This window comes from Olea europaea, unplaced genomic scaffold (assembly GCF_002742605.1).
Source record: "Olea europaea var. sylvestris unplaced genomic scaffold, O_europaea_v1 scaffold3366, whole genome shotgun sequence".
Lineage (NCBI taxonomy): Eukaryota > Viridiplantae > Streptophyta > Magnoliopsida > Lamiales > Oleaceae > Olea > Olea europaea.
Window position 1 is genome coordinate 1 of NW_019252651.1, and position 6,487 is coordinate 6,487.

The window sequence follows — 6,487 nt, forward strand, 5'->3', positions numbered from 1 at the left end:
TTGATATTGGTATTGGTATTGTAATATTATTAATCTATTAATCTTTAAAATAATAACTTGCAGTTGATGGGTGAAACGAGCTTCCCACCAACCAAATAAATCTTCATATGTCAAATCTTCTAGAATGCTAGAACTTTATTCATGAAGTATAGCTTCAGAGTAATTTTTGCATATTTGTTAGACAATATTAAGCCCCGTTTGATACACGTTAATGTAAAAATGAGAATGAAAAATATAATCGTTATGGACCTCATACAAGAAATAGAAATTCAAATTTGGTGACTTAATATGATAGATAATGATTATATTTTTCATTTTAATGAAGAAAGAATGAAAAACAAATGGGGGCTAAGTATATTACATTATAGTCATTCCAAAATATATCACATTTTTAAGTTTAAGCAAGGTGACTATGACTACTATTAGGTCATTGCTCGTTTTGGTTTAGTGCCATTTCAGATTAACTTGTACATATTCAGCCCTCGTTTGGTAGCAGTTTTTCATTCAAAAAAATTAATTTTTTTATCGTTATTTCACTATTTCATCCGTCATTTTTTATTTTTTCACTCACATGTAGGATCCACTTTTCTCCCTAATAGTCAAAAAATCAATTCTCATAATCACTGCCGAATTAAAAATAAAATAGAAATTTTATTTTACCACGTGTCAAGTTTTGAACAAAACAAACAATTAATCACGACTTTATACAAAGACAAATTACATTATTGAAATAATTAGATAAATATAAATAGTATATTCCCTTTCCATTGAGCCACCCTAGTTGGGAGGATTTGTAGGCAAATTATTAATCAAAAAAGGCCAATTAAAAAATTACACGTGTAAAGAATGTATTGGGCAAAAACATTGCCGTTAAAAGGCAGATATATTGTCCCTTTCATCCCTATCATTCCATTTCTTTGCTGAGAAGGAGGGACTCGACTGGTAAATAATACCCATAATTTGACACTTAAGCAGCTTGTATTAATTTACCAACTTTTCAAGATATATAAATTATGGTTGAAACTTAATTTGGACTCATATGGGCATACAAGAATGGTAATGAAAAGAAAAATTTAGAATATGCTTCAATTATGAATTATTTAGTTACAAGAACAATCAGTTGGACTTTGTTTAAAATAAATTTAGAATCAAGATCACTATTATAATGGAACGATGTATGAGATAATTACCGCGATTATTTATTTATTTATTGTTATTATGCTCAAATTGGTCAAACTTATTATGTCGAATGTGTTATAGTATTTTAAATTTCTTAATATGCCAAAATTGTCACTATTAGACATCAACGAGTTTTCTATTCATTTGAAATAATTAGATGTTACAAGTTAATAATTTGACAATACTTATGGCCATTCCAAGTAACTCTAAAGATCATGCCAACCCAAAATAGGAATCCCAAAATTTGGTTATACTTCAAAAGTCAATTTTTGGATATTTCTTTCCTTCCTTTTTTCTCCTTATTGTAGTAGTTGGGGAATGAAACTAATTAGCAAAGCAATCAAGAGTATTTTGTCCGAGCTATGGGTAGTCGACAAGGGGACAAGTGCATGTATTTAAAGTATCGACAAAGCAAGAGCTTCAAGAAAAAGTCAAAATCGGGGAAATCAATATGAAGATTTTTCAATTTTTTGGACAAAATCACGTGACAAATTTTGAAAAGAGGATAGTCAAAAGTGGATTCGAATTCAGGACATCGTTGTTCTACTTAATTCTATTTCTTGAGTTTAAGAATTTTCAAGATGTAATTAATTATAAGATTTGTTTCGCCTTGCGAATACCACTTTTTTGGAAAGTTATTTTACGGAAAATAAACGAATAAAAAGTAAATAATTTTCTATTTTTAACATAGTGAAAAATATTTGAACCGAGATTTAAACACCTAGTAAACACTTTTATGAAGCATAATTAGTGGCCTTTTTAAGAGAGTGGGCAAACATTTGTCGAGATGGAATGAAATAAAATATGTTTCTATAATAATAGGTGCAAAGTTTATAATCCACTCAAATCGTGGAGACTGACTAGATTTATAAATCAAGTGGCCTTTGTATCACTGCGAATTTTGATTGTTATGTGTGACAATCAATTAAATAAGGATATGTTTAGGATATATTCGAAATCGTTAAGTCACTTTAAAAGCAATATTAACTTAAAGTAAAAATTAAAAGAACCCATCTTTTTGGGTTAAAAAAAATAGTTTCTTATTTTTTTAAGCTAAATCAAACGTACTTATATGTTAAAATAAATGAGACTCGATCACATAAATATAAAGAAGATACGCTCCAACGATTTTTCAAGCAAGCTTTCCAAACAAAATTTAAAATTATAACCAAACGTTAGATCAATGGATTGGTATAAAGTATTATGTGGAAGGATTCCTTGTCACTTTTTGCATGTCACAAGGATTCGTTTTCCTTTATTTTTATTATTATTTTTTTGGTGGGGTAGTGGGTTGGGGAGCGAGGGTGGAATGTGGTGACAAGGATTCCAAATGCAACTTCTTTGCTTATTCTTTTTTGTGGGCACAAACTTCTTTGCTTGTAGAATTTGCCAAGTTTCAAAACTTTGCATGAACCGGTAAAGTGAACAAATACATTAAGGGTGGGGTAGACTGTCAATATTTTTTTCGTAAAAATGTGTTTTTGTCATTCAAATTTCTACATTTATACTGTTTAATTGACTTTTTTCATGAAAAATATTTTTCGATTTTGGTCACCTGACAATATTTTTCCCAAATTTAAGGAATATTTTTTTATGAGGAGTATGATTTTATTTTCAGAGAATTCACTCTCACATTTATCTCCTCTCTAAACTATTCACCAATAAAAAATAGATAAATATAATATTTTCTAGGGCCCCGTTTGATAGAGATTTTGAGAATTGATTTTTTGAACGTTAGAAGAAAAGTGGGGTCCACATGTGAGAGAAGAAGTCAAAAATTACGGCTTGAATAGTAAAATAACGGTCAAAAAATCAATTTTTTGGGGCAAAAAATCCCTACCAAACGGGTCCTAGGTTGGAACAAAATCAATCAAACACGTTTAATTAATGATGTAAATTTCATTTTCGCAATCAAATTAAATCAAACACATTTAATTAATAATGCAAATTTCATGCTCGCAATTAAATGTAGCCTAAAATCATTGACATTCCTTATCTTTCAAGATTTGAGATTTTTAATGCTAAATCAATTTTCTAGCAACAACTTTGCCGGTAAAGTGGCCATTTGACATTAATTTCGTGTCCATAGATTCAACAAAGGAAGTTTCTACTTGATGAATGCTTTGCTATAACTCATAACTGATTGGCACTATTCCAATAAGAAAATTGACATGTTTCTAACGTTTGGCCCCCTTTTTATTAAAAGTCGATTTTCTCAGATTCATTTTCAAAGACTTATTTCGCAGAATTCACAACTTTTATCAAATTTTAAATCGCACACGTCATTAATTTTTATCAAATCAAAATTAACTAAAAATCTTTTTTTTTTTTTGCAAAATCAAACATTGGCTTAATCATTTTTAATCAAAACAATGAATTCAAAGTCTTTCAATCTTCCTTCTACACCTGATTTCTTATAAATTCAAAATAATAAGGATACACGACAATATGTGAAGTATTCTTATATACATAATATGTCAAAACGCATGGACAACAATCTTAACTGGTCGTCATCTAAGTAGACCTTAATTTCGAATGACTCCAACAAAATTCACTCTACAATATGAGAATTGGTGGTTCACATACTCGATAATATAATACATAATACCACACGATTTAAGTGCAAGAATGCCGTCGGTCGGTGGGGACGGTCATGAATAACAAGACAATTTCAATAATTATTATGAACTCCTATTTTAGAGGCTTGGATCTTAGATTACACCAACTAATCGAGATTGTCCCAAGAGTAATTGTACGGGTCCATCATTAAAATAACTTTTAATCATAGTTACATAGCAACAAGGTAGGTCCAAACTGAAAACGCATTTACACGTGCAAAATTATGTAAACAAAGCCCCCCGTTTGTTTTTTATTCTTTTCTCATTAAAATGAAAAATATGACCGTTATCCATCACATCAAACTATTAAATTTGAATTTTTATCTCTTGTATGGGGTCCATAACTATTATATTTTTCATTCTCATTCTTGTGAAAATGGGAAACAAACGAAGCCAAAATATACGTCACGTTGTCGGTTTTTCCAATCCCATGACCACGTGAAACTTTCCTTATTACTAAACACTAATTGATACAAATATTTCATAATCTCTCTTGACTAAAAAAAAACCTTAAAATAGAGTAGGTGGATCACTATAAAATCAAAGTACGATTATTGGCAAATTTAGTCCCAGTTCGGCTCTCATTTGCCGCTAAACTCATTTTTAACTATGCCCTTATCTGTGTTCCATTATTTGGCCATTAAAATGAAAAATATGACCGTTATCCATCACATCAAACCACCATATTTAAATTTCTATCTTTTATATATGGCCGTAATGGCTATATTTTTCCTTCTCATTCTTACATATCTCAGGAAAATAACTTTGAATGTGGACTCACAACTTTTTTCTATTTTATAATTACGCATTCTTCAGAAAATTCATTTTTTACAAAATCCATTTGAGAAAATCTCTACTAAAAAGAAATTTAAAAATATCTCTTTTCTTTAATCATCAAAAGTTGTGCAACTTAAAGCACCAATAATTCATAAATAGCATGTTTAGTTCATATTTAGCTGATGTTGGGGGCTGGTTCACATTTAAATGCTATTGGTTCCCAATACTTGGGTCAACTGGAAGGAAAATTAGAGTTGAAGAACAATGCCATTTAAATAGCTATAAGCCCAATGGGCTTATAGTTTGAGAAAAATCATTAAAATCAGGTTAATTATAGTTTGAGAAAAATCATTTTTATGGACTTTCATCTGTAACGCTTGGTTCATATTTGGAATTATGTCTTCGAATGTTGTTATGTAACTTTGCTATATGGCATTTTGATTGGGTAGTGAATACATGACGTGCCTTTGGATAGAGTATGGATATCATTTAAAGTAATTTTGGCAATTCTAAGTCTAATGTGAGGTAACAGAAAGTCAATTACTTATTTGAAACGAATATAAAAATAATAATTTATCAACATATAGGATTTTTTTTTAAAAATGAATATTCTATAATATACTAAGAGAATAATTTTTTGGATGATTTTAACCCCCTACAATTCAATTATTTTAATAATACCTTACTTTTCGTTTTTTCGATATGTAATAAATACTACATAATTATTATTATTTATGAAATTTGTATTATTAATTCTTAATTAATTAACATTGACATTAACATTAACATAAATTCAATGAATTTGCTTTTGATGAATCTTGAATTACATGAATCTAGATTTATTATAGATGAATTTATTCATATTCACGTATGAATATGAATTAACAATTAAATTTATGTATTAACAATTAATTTTTATGTATCAAATGTAATATAAGATGATTGCTCATTTATAATATTTAATTATTACAAAAAAATTGAATCATAGAATTTGAGTTTTGATAGTACAATTTGAATGCAATTTTCTTCTCTTAAATTTCTGCTAAATTTTATTTTCTTTAATTTATCCAAGATTCATCAAATTCTCCAACAAATTGGTACCAAATATTACTTTTACATCACTTATAAAGTATTTTAGAATAACATGTTGATATGAACCCGATAGCAACGAACACTAACAAACCTACAGAAGAATGACACAAAGCCCAAGAAAGCCAAAAATCAAAGTTTAGGACTCAATTCACATATTTACGGACCAAACAACCAATAGTATATTAAACTATTGACCTTTTAATCATGAAACTTATAAATTTAATCCAAATTTGGATTCCAACCAATTAATGAATCAAATAACCCCAAAGTATCAAAGACGCAAAAGACCTTTTGATTACACAATTAATTGAATCTTATCTGAGTTTTGAATGCCACAAGATTGCGAAATCTTGATAAGTTCGGTTGTTCCACACAAGAACAAATATTGGAAGCGAAAAATCCTCTCGAATTAATTCCCAAAATATCAAAGTCTTCCAATACAATAATGAAATAAATTTCCTATTTATACTAAAGTCTGGAAATATGGAAAAAAAAAATTGATTTAAGAGTCCTAAAATAATAAACTTGCCAAAATAAGAAATTGAGTCAAAATAGGATTCTCACGAGGAAATTACAACTTTGGTCCCGAAGTATACTATGCGGCCTACTTTGGCCTAACCCGGATCATATCATCCCCTCTCTTTTCGAAAAGATTCGACCTCGAATCTGCACCTGGTTCAAATACTTTGCACCTTCCATTTGCTTAATCAATGTTGAACCCTTGATTGAGCTTCTTGTACCCCGTGTTGCAATCAGTGGTGAATCTAGAATTTTGAGTGAGAACAGGCAGACGTCAACCGTAATAAGATATTAAAAATTAA